This window comes from Bos indicus x Bos taurus, chromosome 13, assembly GCF_003369695.1.
Source record: "Bos indicus x Bos taurus breed Angus x Brahman F1 hybrid chromosome 13, Bos_hybrid_MaternalHap_v2.0, whole genome shotgun sequence".
NCBI classification, from domain to species: domain Eukaryota; kingdom Metazoa; phylum Chordata; class Mammalia; order Artiodactyla; family Bovidae; genus Bos; species Bos indicus x Bos taurus.
The window spans coordinates 44,488,768-44,505,754 of record NC_040088.1 but is presented as its reverse complement, the minus strand read 5'-3'; the positions used below and the strand labels follow the sequence as shown (position 1 = coordinate 44,505,754).

General features: G+C 46.7%; 1 protein-coding gene and 1 long non-coding RNA gene across 5 annotated transcripts in view; one reads left to right on the top strand and one right to left on the bottom strand.

The window, feature by feature from the left end:
• The window catches only part of LOC113903467, a 61,326-nt gene that overhangs the window by 40,326 nt on the left and 4,013 nt on the right, over positions 1-16,987 (top strand). For 2 of the 3 annotated variants that reach the window (XR_003514126.1, XR_003514125.1), the window contains one exon: positions 8,865-9,221. The exons of the other annotated variant lie outside the window; for it this stretch is intronic. The gene's annotated coding sequence lies outside the window, so the exon portion shown is untranslated. Of the gene's footprint in view, positions 1-8,864; positions 9,222-16,987 lie in introns of those variants that run through there. 3 annotated transcript variants of the gene reach the window in all.
• LOC113903471 lies at positions 779-12,002 on the bottom strand. 2 transcript variants are annotated; one of them, XR_003514136.1, is made up of 4 exons: positions 11,921-12,002; positions 9,223-9,498; positions 1,812-1,874; positions 779-1,506 (listed from the first exon to the last, which is right to left on the bottom strand). It is a non-coding gene; the product is annotated as an uncharacterized LOC113903471 (long non-coding RNA). The 2 variants fall into 2 exon arrangements; XR_003514135.1 differs by lacking the exons at positions 779-1,506; positions 1,812-1,874 and adding an exon at positions 2,359-3,683.

Here is a 16,987-nt window from a genome sequence, read left to right as displayed (position 1 = left end):
GTAGGAAGAAATTTAGGGAAATGACCAAAATAGAGTATTTATCCTTATTCACACAACCTCTGACTTTCTCAGCATCAGTTGGAGCTAGACTGTAACAGGAGGTCTACACCCGTTGTTGGGAACAGTGGAGAAAGTATAATTGTTTATGGAGGATACTTCAAGTGATTTTCATAGCTTCATACTGTTGTCTCCTAATGATGATTCATAGGAAATAATGTAACTAAATTCAGTTACATTAATAAAGTGAAACTATTTTCCTTTTCATATAAGACTATCAAGGACTGTTCACTTGATGGGAAGGGATCGTTTGTACATAGTTATACCACACTTTTCACAAAATGTATTCTGAAAAAATGTGTAAATGAACCTATTGAAAATAGCATCTCGTTTTCTCACTGATCAGTAATGTTTTCATCTCAGTTCGTCCCAATCTGGTATTAATTTACTTTTTCCATCTTTAATCCCCTTCATATTTCACCTAGCTAATAATCAATAAACTCCTAAAGGCACAGAGAAACTTAGCCGTGAATCTTTAAGTAAATGATCACTCTCTGTAGATCTCTAGATTTGGATGCAGAGCCTTTCCTATTATCAACAAATATTTTCTAAATGAATAAGTTAATTTTTTTCTTTAATTTTTGGTTGGAAGTCATTTCACATTTTTAGAAGTGAGAGTACATATGAAAAGCATAGATATAAAGTTTTATTAGGATTGTTACTGACCCAATTTCTTGGCTTTCCCCAATCAATAGAAATAGACAAGAAGCTAGACAGGAAATTCAGGCAAGGCTTTATTGGGGGCCCTGCTGCAGCCAGGGTGGGGAGAGGGGAGCGAGAAGTTAACAGGCTCTTTGCTCACTCCCAGAGGTGGGGCAAGTTGATTCCTTATTTGGGATGAGGGTAGGGGTGTGTCAGAGGTGGCTGGAGGGACAGCGTCAGTGGTTTGCCCACCCCTCTGGTGGTATTGTGTGCTGAGGGCATGCATAGCACTCTGCTTTTGCTTTTGACACCTTGTTTTTGATCCAGGCTCCTCAGAAGTGGCAGTTGAGTTTTCTTTTCACTGTCTCTTTGTATCTTTTGGGTCCAGAATTAGCCCCAAGTGTGCATGCACAGTTATTTTCAGTCCCATACAGTTTCTTTGCATTTTGTTGCTGGCGGAGAGGTGTGTCCAGGTGTAAGCAAAGGGTCTCAGGTCCCAACCTGTCTCAGGATTGCTAAAGAAGTTCTCCTGGAAAGCAGTTTCAAGTCAAAAGTGCTGTTATGTGGTCAGGTTGGGGCCAGAAAATGAAATATACCAAGGTTCTGAAAGCAAAACAGGAAAGGGGAGCATGTTTCTTTCAAGCCACAGACCAGGTAATGAATGTCCACTGGAATCATTCCACTCTTGGTGCTAACTCTGCATCACACAGCGTCTCTCATACACCCAGCTCACGAGCATCTGGGTGGGTCTCGCTGTCCACCAACAGCTCTGCCTTCAGAGTCATGCGGCACTTGGTAGACTGAGCACTGTGGGGACAGAAGGCGGGGTCACCAGGGTTTGACCACGACCACTGGCCTGGGCATGGTGCAGAGGTCATCTCCTGCCCTGTTCTGCCCTCCCAGCTGGGCCACCTCCTCCATCCTCCATTGCCCAAGGGAAAAAGAAGGCCTAGCTGACTCTCAGTAGCAGGACCCTCCCTGTTCTCCATCCTGCTCCAGCCCAGAATTCTTCTGGGAGTTCAGGCTGGCCCGGCTCCCTGTTTCCTGGCAGCAGCTCAGCTGGGACCCAGTGTCCAGATCCAAGAGAGGATCTAGAAATGTCAGCTGTTTACCTGGTTCAGGTGTTCCTCCTTGGTGATGCTGGAGGCATTCTTTTATTTTATCCTTTACATTTTCTGTTGGGATATAACAGACATAAAATGCCTAATGTGCATCTAGGAGTATATTGCTCTATAAAACTCTGCTTGCTGTTGTCTGTGCCAGTCAGTTTGCAAATACCATAGCAAAATAACAAAAGCTGCAGACCGAGCAGCTTAAACAACAGAAATATTTTTCTCGAAGTTCCAGAGACTGATGGTCCAAGATCAAGATGCCAGCAGGGTCTGTGGCTGGTGAGAGCTCACCCTTGGGTTGCAGACAGCCACCTCTCGCTGATCCCCAACAAGGCAGAGAGAGAGAGAAAGAATGAGGCTTGGGGAGTCTCTTCTGGCATACATGTGTACTAAGTCGCGTTAGTTGTGTCCAACTCTTTGCTATCCCATAGACTGTAGCCTGCCAGGCTCCTCTGCCCATGGAATTCTCCAGGTGAGAAGACTGGAGTGGGTTGCCATTCCCTTCTCCAGGGGATCATCCTGACCCAGGGATCTAACCTGTGTCTCTTATGTCACCTGCATTGGCAGGCAAGTTCTTTACCATTAATGCCACCTGGGAAGCCAATACCTCTACTAATTAGAGTATAAAACACCACAACAGCAGGAGCTTTTGTCTGTTTTGTTCACAACTGTATTCTTAGTGCCTAAAATAGTGCCTGGCACATAGTAGGTGGCCAGTCAATATGGGCAGAATAAAGGAATCAATGATGAAATTAAGTAAGCAGTTCCTCATCTGTTATTTTGCAAAGGGAATTCTGTTTTTATGAGTTTAATATATTTTAAAAAAGCTTCAAGTCAGGGCAGCGTTTCAATAATTGAAATGGAGATGAATACACAATAAAAACAGTGAAAATTCTTTCCATGTCATCCCTCTCCTTCCTCCAGAGGTGCATCCAGTTAAGCTTGCTTGGTATCCTTTTCAAGACTTTTAAATCTAGTTACATATATATGTCTCAAATAGATATAAAGTTTTGTCTTATTTTAGATTTCAGTAAATAGCAAAAGGCAGGAATCTGTAGTCTTTATATAGTCAGATATATCATTTTTTTCATGGCACTGGAGATTATGTCTGGCATAAGATCTTTATGGCCCTTACGTTCTTGTTTTTTAAGAGATGTTTTTCTCTTGGGAGCTTTTAGAATCTTCCTCTTCATCCTTATTGGCTAGAAAATTACCAGCATAGGTCTAGATGTGATTTTAAAGTTATCATGCTTGTGAAGTTATCGTGCTTAGCATTTTCTTTAAATCTCAAGATGCATGCTGTTTTTCAGTACAGATGAATTTTCTATTCACATCTCTTTGATTATTTATTCCATGCCATCTTCTCTAATCCTTCCCTCTGGACTTCCTATCAGAATTCCTCCTACATTTTCCCTACAGGGCTCTCGATTCAAATTCTTATATTTTTCATCTCGTTGTCTTTCATCCATGTGTTTTGGCTACTGAGAATTTGATAAAGAAGAAAGATAGTAAATAAAAACATTTGCTGGTCTGCTACATGGCTTATCTGCTCACATATATCTTTTGCAGGGTGCATGTTATTCAAGAACACAGTCATCTCTTTATCACATAAAGACTTTATATCAGCTGGGGCTTCCCAGAGCTTGAAATTTATTTAAAATTATTTAAAATTTAAAATTTTAAAGCCAAACCCGTGGCTTGTTGAAATCCCAAGACCACCCCAAGATGCCTGTGAGTTCCAGGTGTGCTCAAATTCTGGTGACCTTCTTTCACTGGGGTCATTGCCTTGTTGCATCAAATATTTTCCTCCTTGTGCTTGTCCAGGGGAGAAATGATCCCTTCTTCAGTTTAAAAGTGGCCTTCTCCTAGAGCCTATTATACAGAGTGAAGTAAGACAGACAAAAACAAATATTGTATATTAACGGATATATATGGACTCTAGAAAGATGGTACCGATGAGCCTATTTGCAGGGCCGCAGTGGAGACTAGACATACAGAACAGACTTGTGGACACAGTGGGGGAAGGAGAGAGTAGGATGAATGGAGAGAGCAGCATGGAAACATGTACATTACCACATGTAAATAGACAGCCAGCGGGGATCTGCTGTATGACTCAGAGCTCAAATCGGTACTCTGTGACAACCGAGAGGGGTGGGATGGGATGGGAGGTAGGAGGGAGGTTCAAGAGGAAGGGGACATATGTATACCTATGGCTGATTCACGTTGCTGTATGGCAGAAACCAACACAAAATTGTAAAGTAGTTATCCTCCAATTAAAGATAAATAAATTTTTTAAAAAATGGAAGTGTTAGTCGCTCAGTCATGTCCGACTCTTTGCAACCCCATGGACTGCAGCCCACCAGGCTCCTCTGTCCGTGGGATTCTCCAGGCAAGAATACTAGAGTGGGTTGCCATTTCCTCTTCCAGGGGACCTTCCTGACCCGGGGATTGAACTCGGGTCTCCTGCACAGTGAGCAAATTCTTTACCATCTGAGTCACTCACACAAAACCTTGGAGGATATTACTAAAGAGCTGGGGAAAAAAAAGTGAAGTCACTCAGTTGTGTCCGACTCTTTGCAACCCTATGGTCTGCAGCCTACCAGGATCCTCCATCCATGGGATTTTCCAGGCAAGAGTCCTGGAGTAGGTTGCCATTTCCTTCTCCAGGGGATCCTCCAAACCCAGGGATCTAACCCGGGTCTCCCACATTGTAGGCAGTTGCTTTATCGTCTGAGCCACCAGGGAAATCCTAAACAGCTGGCGAGTCATTGTCTAATGGATCACACCACAAACAATTTAATCCTCCGTGTCTTCATTCCTTTTCTTCAAAGTCCTTTCCAAACACTCAGCTGCCTGGGGCTCCTCCATGACCTGCCCTTCCCACAGCACACGGAGTCCTCCCCTTGTCCTCCCTTTCCCCCAGAGTTTCCCCTCCACTAAGCAAGGTCACTCAGTGGCCTGTAGCTTATGCTCCTAAAAGAGCATCACAAAGCATTTCTACATCCAGGGCAGACAAAGAGCTTCTCCTAACAGGATCCATTCTCTTTAAAAGGCAGTTTGAGTTATAAGTCGTATTTTGTTCTGTTTCACACAGCTAGAGATGCTATTATTATTCAATAATATTTTTAAAAATTTTTATTGAAATAAAGTTTGAAAGATTGAAGGCAAGAGGAGAAGGGGATGACCGAGGATGAGCTGCAGTCCATGGGGTCACAAAGAGTTGGACACGACTGAGTGACTGAGCCAAAACAATAACTGAATCATTTTAACATTTCAAACATGGCAAGGACTTTAACACTTTCTAGCAAAATAATTGTAGTTAATTACTCGTCTACAACTTGAGTCTGTTTTTTAACAACCTCCCACCAAGTCCATATTTGGTCTACTAATACCATAAAGTACCACCATGCATGGCTGACACACAACTGGTTTATTGTGGCTTTTAGTTTTTCCCCAGAGAAGTAAAATCCATAGTGCTAGGTGACTGAGCAGTGATGAGGAGTAACTGTGCGAAGTGATGAAGAAACTCTGAGGTTCTCTAGTGACTGGGAGGAGGGTGTATCTCTTAGGAATTACATTTGACGGCAAACAATGATGACTTTAAAAAGTAGAGGCTTAGTTGTCTCATGTGACAGGAAACCTAGAGGTGGGCGGTTCAGACTAGTTCAGCATAGTGAGACATCTTCTGTGACCCAGGGCTCTTCTCCGTGCTTTTCCTTCCTTAGTGTATGACTCTGGTCCTTATAAGATGGCTGCAATAGCTCCAAGCATCACTTGCTTATATATTATTGGCCAGTAGTGTTTGCATGACTACACACAGCAGTGAGAGTCACTGGAGATTAAGTTTTTAGCTTTCATAGACTGATGTGGACGCAAGCAAAGAGTGTATGTGTGTGCTCAGTCGTGTCCGCCTCTTTGCAACCCTGTGGACTGTAGCTCACCAGGCTCCTCTGTCCATAGAATTTTCCAGGCAGGGGGCCATTTCCTACTCCAGGGGATCTTCCTGACTCAGAGATTAAACCCGTGTCTCTCGCGTTTCTTGCATTGGCAGGTGGATTCCTTACCACTGCACCATGAGGTGGGGGGTGGGATATAAATAGGATCAAGGTGAGCTGATGCCCAGGGTGTCCCACATGTAATGATGACTTCCAGGGACAAGGGGACACAGGAGAAAGCACGTGCTTTGGCAGGGAAGACAGATGTATTTGGGGGCATATTGAATTTGAGGTGTGGTTAGGATTATCCCAAGAGACTGGTGGTTGTATCTGCTCCAGGCTAGCCCATTTTACTATTTGTTTACGTAAAAGTGGCATAGCTGGAAACTCTTTAAGACACAGGTCTGCCCAGCCAGAATTTTCATCTCCTTGACCTTCATGACTATCAAACAATAACGCTGGACATGTAACTCAAAGTGGACCAACAAGCCTCATTTCCAAGGATTTGGGAGAGTATTGGCCAAAGGAAACATTTTTTACTTGACCGTTGATATTTGGGATAGAAGTGGAGATGCTGGGAACCACTTGGCTACTATATGGCAAGATGGTGACGGGAGGGTGGCCCTGCATCTACCGGCTGGCCAGTGGACCCAATAAGATGGCATGAGGCCTGAGAAGGCAGATTCTCCTGGGCGCACGAGACTGGGTTGGTTCCTCCATGGTCTAGGACACCTGGCTTTCTTAGAGCAGCAATGTCAATATCAGAACAAATAAGGTTTCATTAGCCATTTTGTAATTTCTTACAAATGTTTAACCATTTTTACAGAAGGCAGATTCCACGCAAGATTTGAGAAAAACAACATCCACAGTACATATTGCAGCATTGTTTTTAGGAAAACCTGGCAAAAATGTAAACAGCCAACAACAGTAAAATGGACTGGTGAATTATGGCATGTCCATGCGTGAGCATGTTATGTAAACTTTAAAAATTATGTGTCATATAGCCTTTAAAGATTATATGTCAAACAACTTTTAGTGACAATGGAAAATGCTTATGATAAAATGTTGATACAAAATCACATAAACAGTACTATTCTATTGCTATTTTTTCTAACAAGCCTTAATTTGCAGATAGAAGAGATTGGAATGAAATACATCAACATATAATAATGTTTTTCTCTGGTTGGTGAGATTATGCATAATTTCAATTTTCTTCTTTATCCTCCCTATATTTTCCAATGAGTTCCTACTTTCATGATCATGAAAAAACCCAACATCACTTGTTTAAAAAGATATGGTGTAAAAAGATACACCATATCTGGTTATCATTTCAAATCCATCCTTAACAGTAAACAGTCCTTCCCTTTTCTCAGCACATGGGGCATTCCACTGTGAATTTGATTTGAGTCTATATCCAAGGTCATCTTTGTTGCTGGATTATAGATTCCTCAAGGGTGGGGCCCCTGCCATGGTCCTTACTGATGCCGCACTGCCCTGAAATCTGATAGAGCCTTGAAATCTGACACAGCCTTGTTGAATTGAATTGCTGTGTGCAGCCCAAGCTGATGTAATTGAGTGTCACAGCGGCAAGAGAAGTAACAAGACAAAAAAGGGCCATGAAGTCCTATAGAGAAGGTGGTCCTGGGTAGGACGGGAGGGTGCTCTGCTTCCCCTTTGTGTTTCACTTTGGTCACCTGTGAAGTGGGGATGATGGTGGCACCTCTTTATGGCACGGATGTGAAGATTTCACGAGTGAGCAGAGGTGAGGTCCTTGTGGTGGTGCCGGGACCGCAGGAAGCGTGCAGAAGCATTTGCTCTGACAGAGGCTGTTGTCAGCCACTGCTGGGGACGGCGCCCAGCGCTCTGTGGCCGCGCACTTGAGCCTGTGTGCAGGCGCCTCTCACCTCCCATGTTCTGCTTTTCATCATCGCACTCCAAACTGCTTTACCCTCTGGGATCATAAACCCCCTGAAATTGGAGATTTATTAAACTGTACATTCCCTTCGATCCATTGCACCTGGCAGGTACTACATAAAGCCTGTTTAATTAGCTTTAAAATAATGTGTTTACTTTTCCTCCCAGGCGCCTTAATTTTTCTTTTTAAATCACAGCATCCCTTAAACCTTAGTGTAAACGTTCTCTGCTCTCTGCAAGCCAGTTCCTAGAGAAAAGCACTCTTGGCTTCAAGACTCGGAAAACTGAACGAGAGGTCACTGGTCCAGGCACACAGCTGGGCACCAGGACAGACACACTTAAGCTGACATCCTCAGCTGAAATCCCCTCCCTGCTGTCCTGCCAGAAGTCAGCCTTCAGTGCAGAGAGGAAGGACCACACTTTTTTCTTTCTTTTTTGGCTGCACCGTGCAGCATGTGAGATCTTAGTTCCCTGGCCAGGGATCGAACCCATGCCCCCTGCATTACCAGCAGGAGTCACAACCACTGGACCACCAGGGAAGTCCCGGGTCACCCTTCTTGTTTCCCACTTCCAGTCACATCACAGAGGATGAACCACGTGCATGCACAGCTCCTGGGCACCCCGTAAGGTTATTCTGAGCGAATATTATAAAAGCCATTCATGGCCCCAAGCTGCTCAGTCACCCTTGCCCAATTTTCTGGCAGGTTTGGAGGGAATAGAGGTCCACTTTTGATATATTCTCAGGTTTAGGGTTGATAGAGGTGACCTTCAGAGCATCCACTGGGGAGACGCCCATGCCACCTTCCAGAGCCAGAACCAGGAGCTCCTTTGGTACCCAAGCTCCACACTAATTCATAGAGATCTCAAGATAGATCCCAAGGAGATGTCCATGAAGCACAGGCCCAGCCCTGAACTGGAATCCAGCCCCATTCACTCGGTGGCCCTGTTACATCAGGCAACCTCAGTTTGTTTGCTAGGTTAGAATGCTCTCCTCCAGCCTAGGGAGAGAAGTCAGCCTGCTGTGACTTGCTTTCTCCTCTCCTGGAGCAGCTAGGTGAGGATTCATATGTAAATGATGCCTAGCATTCTTTGAGTATAATGTGAGTGGGCAATAACCATGGGCTCTGTTGATTTAGAAGCCTCTGGAGAAAGCTTCTTGTTTAATCTGTTAATAAAAGTCCCACATTTGATCGCTTGATTGCAGGCTGCCTGTCATCGCATGATGGTATTGGAGCGTATGTCTCGTTGGCGCATGACTCACCAGCTGAATTGCCCACCACCGGATGTCACAATGATGCTGCTATTCAGAACATGAAGGATGCACCGCAGGGCTCAGAAAAGATTTTTTTTTTTATATAAAAAGCCGTATTTGTAGTCCAAGCCCCTCCAGGAGGAGATGCCATGCTCTCTGTTTAGCTGGTGAGGCAGAGGAAACAAAAACCACGTTATGCCTAATATCCCTGAAGCCAAATTACAATATTTACCCCTGCATGGCAACTTGATGCACATAATTATCTGTGCATAGAAAAGAAAATGGAAGAAAAGGTTCAATGAACACCCACCTGGCTGTTGTGAATGATGTTGTTCCAACAGAAACAGAGGTTGAGGAGGAGGGCTTGGGGGGAGGGAAGGAAGCGTGGTCCTTGCACATCCTCTGATGAGGAAGGAGCAGAGTCGCCTGGAGCTGGAGGATCTCTGTTTCCATCCCAGCAGGGATGAGACAGCCATGTGGTTTCCTCCGTAAGCCGCTATCGGTGTCCCCAGTGCTGCTCCATCACAGATCAGATGTAACAAGCTCCCAGACCACGCCACAAGCTCAGGGAGCTTCCAGAGTCTCCCTGCAAAGGAAGAAGGAAGACCCTCACCGTGGCCTTTGTGACCGCCTCCAGTTCACATGGACCCAGTGCTGCACACCATGCAGCGGTCTGCTCACACCCGTCGGCATCCAGCATTGATGCCTCTCTCCTGGTAGACTGACCACCTTCACTTGGGTCCAGGGTGCCCGGAGACCCAGAAGTGTGGACCGACTGATGGGTGTGGGGGTCTAGACACCCTGCCCTGTCTGCCCCACACCCACAATTCAGGCAACTCTGATGCCTCCCCAGAGCCCCCAGTGGAGTCAGAGCCCCTCCATGGGACTGGGCTGAGTGCTGCACACTGGTCCCCCTTCCCATTCCACGACCAGGTTTTTTTCCTGGAACGTTTCCTAGGAAACGGTTCACTTGAATTTCTGGGTCCTGGATGATGGGCTTGGGGAGCAGCCCCGCATGTCCTCTCACAGGAGACTCAGCTACTCTGGCCTCAGCTGATTAGAGGAAGGAGAAGGGTCTGACCCAGAGCAGCCTGTCAGTAGAATGGCTGCCCCAGGGAGTCTGCCTAACAGGACAGGTCCTAGATGTCATTTGGAGCCTTCTAGCCCATAGTGTGGAGAAGTCGATGGCACCCCACTCCAGTACTCTTGCCTGGAAAATCCCATGGACAGAGGAGCCTGATAGGCTGTAATCCATGGGGTCCCTAAGAGTTAGACATGACTGAGTGACTTCACTTTCACTTTTCACTTTTATGCATTGGAGAAGGAAATGGCAACCCACTCCAATGTTTTTGCCTGGAGAATCCCAGGGATGGGGGAGCCTGGTGGGCTTCCGTCTATGGGTTCGCACAGAGTCAGACATGACTGAAGTGACTTAGCAGCAGCTGCAGCAGCCCATAGTGAGGAGTTTGGATGGGACGCAGTGGAGGGACCAAATAGAGGTTCAGCCTTTTTTCTGGTTGAGTTGAATTGAGGGGAGGGGGCTGGGAAGAGAGGGGTCAGCTTCGTGCTGCCTCCTGTGGGCAGGTGAGTGTCAGGACTCACAGGGAAGTGCAGGGATGCGGGGGGAGGGAGATGAGATTTCCAGCAACAACTTAAATTCACTTCTTTTGCTTTGCACCAGAACCCCACCCAGCGCTCAGGGGTGACTAGGAGAAGCAGGGCGTTGCCCCTGGGTGACAGCTTCACCATTACCTGGTCCCACCTCCATTCCGACAGGGGAATGATTTACCTACGCTCATGATGGCAAATCTGGGACTGGAAACCAAGTTTTAAGTTTTGATTGATTGATGATTGATTGGCAGTGCATGACACCACCTGTTTTCAGTTTCCCAGGGGGAAAACTCACATTGTTAGTAATACTCACATGGTCATTCTATCTCTTGCCACTGATACCTGCTCATACACATTATGAACTTCCTTGGCTGCCTGCTAGAAATGCTCCACTGCAACATTATTGCCACCCAGAAATGTTTGAGTCCTCAGCTTTCCAATGCTCTCAAGGACAAAGCTGTGCTAAATCTCTGCCTCAGTCCTGGGCAGTCTTTTCCCGGCTCCAGGGCAAGAATGTAGCAGGGCTGATATGTAATTTGTGGAGGAATTCCAGGTGAGCTGTGGATGGTTGAAGAGAAGGACACTGTCTCTGTCCTAAGGGTGAGGAAACTGAGGCAGTGGGGGAGGCTCAGGTGTCCAGGACGCATCATTCTCCCTCTCTCCCGCCACCTCGATTCCTAAGCTATGACCGAGAAACTGAGGCAGTGGGGGAGGCTCAGGTGTCCAGGACGCATCATTCTCCCTCTCTCCCGCCACCTCGATTCCTAAGCTATGACCGAGAAACTGAGGCAGTGGGGGAGGCTCAGGTGTCCAGGACGCATCATTCTACCCCTCTCCCGCCACCTCGATTCCTAAGCTATGACCGAGAAACTGAGGCAGTGGGGGAGGCTCAGGTGTCCAGGACGCATCATTCTCCCTCTCTCCCGCCACCTCGATTCCTAAGCTGTGACCGAGAAACTGAGGCAGTGGGGGAGGCTCAGGTGTCCAGGACGCATCATTCTACCTCTCTCCCGCCACCTCGATTCCTAAGCTATGACCGAGAAACTGAGGCAGTGGGGGAGGCTCAGGTGTCCAGGGCGCATCATCCTACCTCTCTCCCGCCACCTCGATTCCTAAGCTATGACCGAGCAAACAGCACTCTCCAGGTTTTAGCCCTCAGGTGATGCTGGTGGGCTGCTCCTTGGGCATTTAGTTTCTTCACACTGTCCAGGCATTCTGCCATGAAATGGAGGTCTCTCTTGATCTTCACTGGGGCTCCTCCTCCCCTCCTGCCCGTCACCCTCCTTCTTCCGAAAAGACCCAGTGCGCTTGCGGGGACCCTCTGTTAGACCTGCTGAGCTTGTCCCTTCATCTCAGCCTGTCGTCCAGCTCATCGCTGCCATCCCATTCCCACTCACCTCCTAAGGCCAGGATATATCTCGCTTCCGCCCTGAGTATTCCCCCAGCAATTCCAGCACTTGCTGACTTTCTCCATGTATGCAGGTCTGTAGGCTTTATATCCAAGTTAAGAAATCTTTCATTAACAGAGAATAGACTGACTCAGATGAGTTCAAGTTAAGGAATAACAAAAGAAAGGTTGTATCTGGGAAAGCGATTCAAGAATACAGCAAGGAATAGACATGAATGGGCTTCAGGTTGGGTGTGAACTGAGAAGGGAGCTGGCAGCTCCTGAATCTCCAATTCCACCCTCTGCTCCCTCCTTATTTGCTACTCTCTGTTATTTTTACCCTATCTTTACTTCCCAACCTTCCTCTGAGCAATGCTGTCTCATGGCTTTGATGTGCAAATGGCCCCACACACGGTCCCCTGCCTGAAACTCATGCTTACTGGTGCCTACAGATGACCAGAAACCTTCCCCTCAATCTCTTAGCTCCAATTCCTGGGAAGAGAAGACTATGGTTGATTTGGTTCATTCTTTTGAACCAGGGCACAGAAGCCATGAGTCTGGCCAGCCAGTGGATTAGCCTCCCGTGGGTCAGGTATCCATCCTCACTCAATCAATGGTGGTCCCAGAGATTAAGGTGACATGGTGCAATACCCGTTAATCTGGGGGTCCATGAATGGAGGCCTCGTTAAAGGCGTGTGTGCAGGGTAGGGGATAAATTGGCATCTTTAAGGTGACTTAAGTTCAGTTCTACAGAGTCCAGCGCTTAATGGTCCTTGTGACGCTTCAGTGTTTTATTCCTGCCTCCTTTATGAGATGGGCCCTGCTGGTTCATTGGCCAAACAATCCCTGTTCCATTTGACCCAAATTCTCCCAGGTTGTGGAGAGGATCAACAGAACTAATGTCTGTTTTAAATGTGAAATGTCAGCCTGAATATCGAATGAAGAGCAATTGATTAAGTGAATTAAGGCAGTACTGCACAACAGAAAACTGTTCTGCTATTAAAATGCAGTAGCAGAAGAATATTTATATGAAAGATGTTTAAGACATTGTTAATGGAAGCAAATGAATTCCAAACAGTGTAAACATCATGATTCTCTTTGTGAGCATGTGTACATACACACACATTCATCCTTGCACTTGAAAAGATGCTCACCAAAATATCAACAGTAATGTAACCTGGGTGATAAGATTATTGATGACATAAATTTTATCCTATTTGCTTGCTGCTGCTGCTGCTAAGTCACTTCAGTCGTGTCCGACTCTGTGTGACCCCATAGACGGCAGCCCATCAGGTTCCCCTGTCCCTGGGATTCTCCAGGCAAGAACACTGGAGTGGGTTGCCATTTCCTTCTCCAATGCATGAAAGTGAAAAGTGAAAGTGAAGTTGCTCAGTCGTGTCTGACTCTTAGCGACCCCATGGACTGCAACCTACCAGGATCCTCTGTCCGTGGATTTTCCAGGCAAGAGTACTGGAGTGATGTGCCATTTCCTTCTCCGGCCTATTGCTTAGTTATATTTAAAATTTTTTTCTGCAATAAGCATTTATCACTTTGCAATAAGAGAAAGAAATAAAAGGATAAAAGGAATGTGTTAGTCACTCAGTCGTGTCTGAATCTTTGCGAGTCCAGTCCATTATAGTCTGCCAGGCTCCTCTGTCCATGGAATTCTCCAGGCAAGAACATTGGAGTGGGTAGCTGTTCCCTTCTCCAGGAGATCTTCCTGACCCAGGGATCAAAGCTGGGTCTCCTGCACTGCAGGCAGATTCTTTACCAGCTGAGCCACCAGGGAGTGTAATGCAAGGCTATAACCTCCTTAACGAAGGCTGTTTTTTAGATTCCACTGCAATAAATAGTTTGGAGATCCCTTAAATCATATCTAGAAAGGTTGTCTATATATCCTTGTCTACAACTAAAAGTGTATGCATGTAAAAATCTGATTACGTGTCTAATTACACTGAATGGCTTTCTCAGGTTGAGCTTCCAAGGAGTCTAATTTATTTGGGAGGTGATCCCAGGAAGCACTGATAGGAGAGCAGAGAAGTGAGGCAGGGAAGGGGGAGAAGCCACAGCTGGTGTGTTCCTGAGCGCCCGAGGGGCCAGCCACTGGAGATCTGAGACAGGGAGAAGCTTGCTCAGAGCTGTCCTTCTCGAGGTGCAGGGGAGCTGGGGCGTTCATTGGTCCACTACTCCCCTCTGCCAGCGGGTTAAGATTGCTCCCAGTGGGCATTTCTTCTGGCCTTCCAGCCTCCAGGGCCCAGGCAGAGAGGACTCCAGCAACCAGAAAAGGCTCTTAGTTCAGCATGCTGCTGCTGCTGCTAAGTCGCTTCAGTCGTGTCTGACTCTGTGCGACCCCATAGATGGCAGCCCACCAGGCTCCCCCATCCCTGGGATTCTCCAGGCAAGAACACTGGAGTGGGTTGCCACTACCTTCTCCAATGCATGAAAGTGAAAAGTGAAAGTGAAGTCGCTCAGTCGTGTCTGACTCTTAGCGACCCCATGGACTGCAGCCTACCAGGATCCTCTGTCCATGGATTTTCCAGGCAAGAGTACTGGAGTGGGGTGCCATTGCCTTCTCCGTAGTTCAGCATAGCCTCTTACAATTGGAAGGTGTTAAGTTGACATACACAAGAATGGTAAGAGTCCAGGGAATGTGGGCTGGATACCAACAGCATCCATGCAATGGCATTCTGTCCCTTTAACAGCTCTGCCCTGCAGGGTCTTTCTTGAATTTCTGTGCTGGTGGGGAGGAGGGAGCAAAAAAGTCAAGATGAAGAAGGTCTACAGGGGAAATTCTATGACTGTGCTTATTGCTACCCTGTCCCCCACCAAAGGCCAAAATGTTCTTTTTGAAATCTGATCCTCCCTGGTGCTGCCGGGAATATTCAAAACAAAAGTTGTGAAATCCAGGTTTCAACAGGAACCCATTATAGCCAGTGAAATTGAGGAATGCACCAGGAAAACATGGTATCAGGACTTGGAGACATTTATTTGTGAGTTTGGCAGGTCTTTTTTATTTTTTTATGATGTTTTTGGACTCTTCTGCATATAAGGCAGATTCCCTCAACCCAAGTCTATTAAATCCCTCGCCATTCATTTTATGATGTGTTTGAAATACCAAAGGCTGAGTTATTTGTTGATGATTTGTCCTTTTTTTGGACACCCCAGCTGGGGATGGTCCTTCCAAAAATAGAGTTGCTAACTTCTTGGAGACCCGTGAGCATACTTGCTGACTACATCTGTGCACCAGGAAGAAGAAATATTTATTTACTGGGCCATGTGAATAGAGACAGAGTTCTGGGCCTTAGAAACTCTAGGAATAACATGAACTTGTAGAACTAGAATCACACACTCTTCATTTTACAGTCTAGGAAACTGAAGTCCCAAGTCACCCAGCAGGTGTAAGGGGGGAATTGGTGTGAAGCTTCCCCACCTCTTCCTGGGAAGTAGCCTGTGCACCAGGGCTGATTGGCGGCTTGTGCCGGTTGGGTTGGTAAATGACACTGATGCTCTAATTCCATGACTCATCCAAGTTGTCCAGTCACTTCCCGGCGTGGACTTTAACAGAATCTTCGTCTCCTTGGCCACTGAGTGCTCTGGCAGTGACATCACTCTGTGCAGCTTTCCTGAGTGTTTTACTCTCAGATTCACCTTCTTTCTCTCCTTCAGGAAAAACTGCATGATCACTGAAGGATGTTGCCAGTCGGCTAGAACAAGTCATCCTGGGTTTCTCTGTAATTTTAAGATTTTTTTTTTGGCGTGGACCATTTTTAAAGCCTTTATTGAATTTGTTACAATATTGTTTCTATTTTATGTTTTGATTTTTTTGACCAAAAGGCGTGTAGGATCTTAGCTACCCCATCAGGGATTGAACCTGCTCCCCCTGCCTTGGGAGGTGAAGTCTTAACAACTTGTCACCAGGGAAGTCCCCCTTCTGTAATAATCTGGAGTGTTGGGGTCAGGGAGAGAGAGAAAAGAGACGGTTGGGACCCTGAGCACTTGCGTTCAGGCTGGTCTGTTTCTTAGCTGGGGTGGGGACAGGGGTCTGCTGCCCCACACCAGGGGCTAGGAGCAGAAATCCTCACGGAAGTGGGTGAAGGCAGGGCCTGCAAAACAGGAGATTCTTAAGACTGTGTGAGTTTAAGACCTGAAAACAGCTTCACAGAAAATCAAACCTTGGGCTTATCTGCCGGGCTTTTATGGGACCTGATTCGCTCAGGGCTTTTGTTCAGGAACCGGAAAAAGAGTCGGGAGGTTGTCTAATATCTTTTCCTCTCCCTAATCACACTGAAACTCTTTAATCTGCCAGAGGCATAGTGTATGTGTGTGTGCTCAGTTGTGTTTGCCTCTTTGCGCTTCCATAGGCTGTAGCCCGCCAGGCTCTTCTGTCCGTGAAATTCTCCAGGCAAGAATACTGGAGTGGGTTGCTATTTCCTTCTCCAGGGGATCTTTGCAACCTAAGGATCTAACTGCATCTCCTGCACTGGCAGGCAGATTCTTTACCACTGCGCCTCGTGGGAAGACTCCAGAGGCATTAACAAGCCCTATTTTCTTAAAGTTCTGCTAACAAGGGGGCTCACTCGACCACCCCCCCCCACCCAATTTGGCAATCGTCAGTAGTAGTTCCCTAACTTAGAATGGCTAACTGCTTACATTAGGCAAACACCAGAGCCTGGTCTCCGTGGGTGCACAGGGAAACCCTTATGATCTGAGAACAGAACTTGTCCGTTTAAAGAGGGATGCTACTCACCCCAGGGTGTCCTTCCACCCCACCCCACTGTGCTGCGTGTGCAGGAAGGTGTCACTTGGAGCTGAGCCTGAGAGATGGTCACTGGGGAAGGCTCAGCCAGGCTGAGCTGGGTTTCCACCAGGCTACGGGATGAATGAGAGTGTGCACGCACACGTGTGTGTGTGTCCACGTGCATTCACATGTGTGCACATGCTTGTGGCACTTGTTTCCCAAAAGTGTTTGTGTTTCAGTGGAGGCTTGTGCAGAGGCAACGAGAATCTATGTGCCGGGCTGTCTACACTCAGCGCTGGTATCTGGTGTGGTTGCTTTGTCTTTCAGGTTTGGGGACTT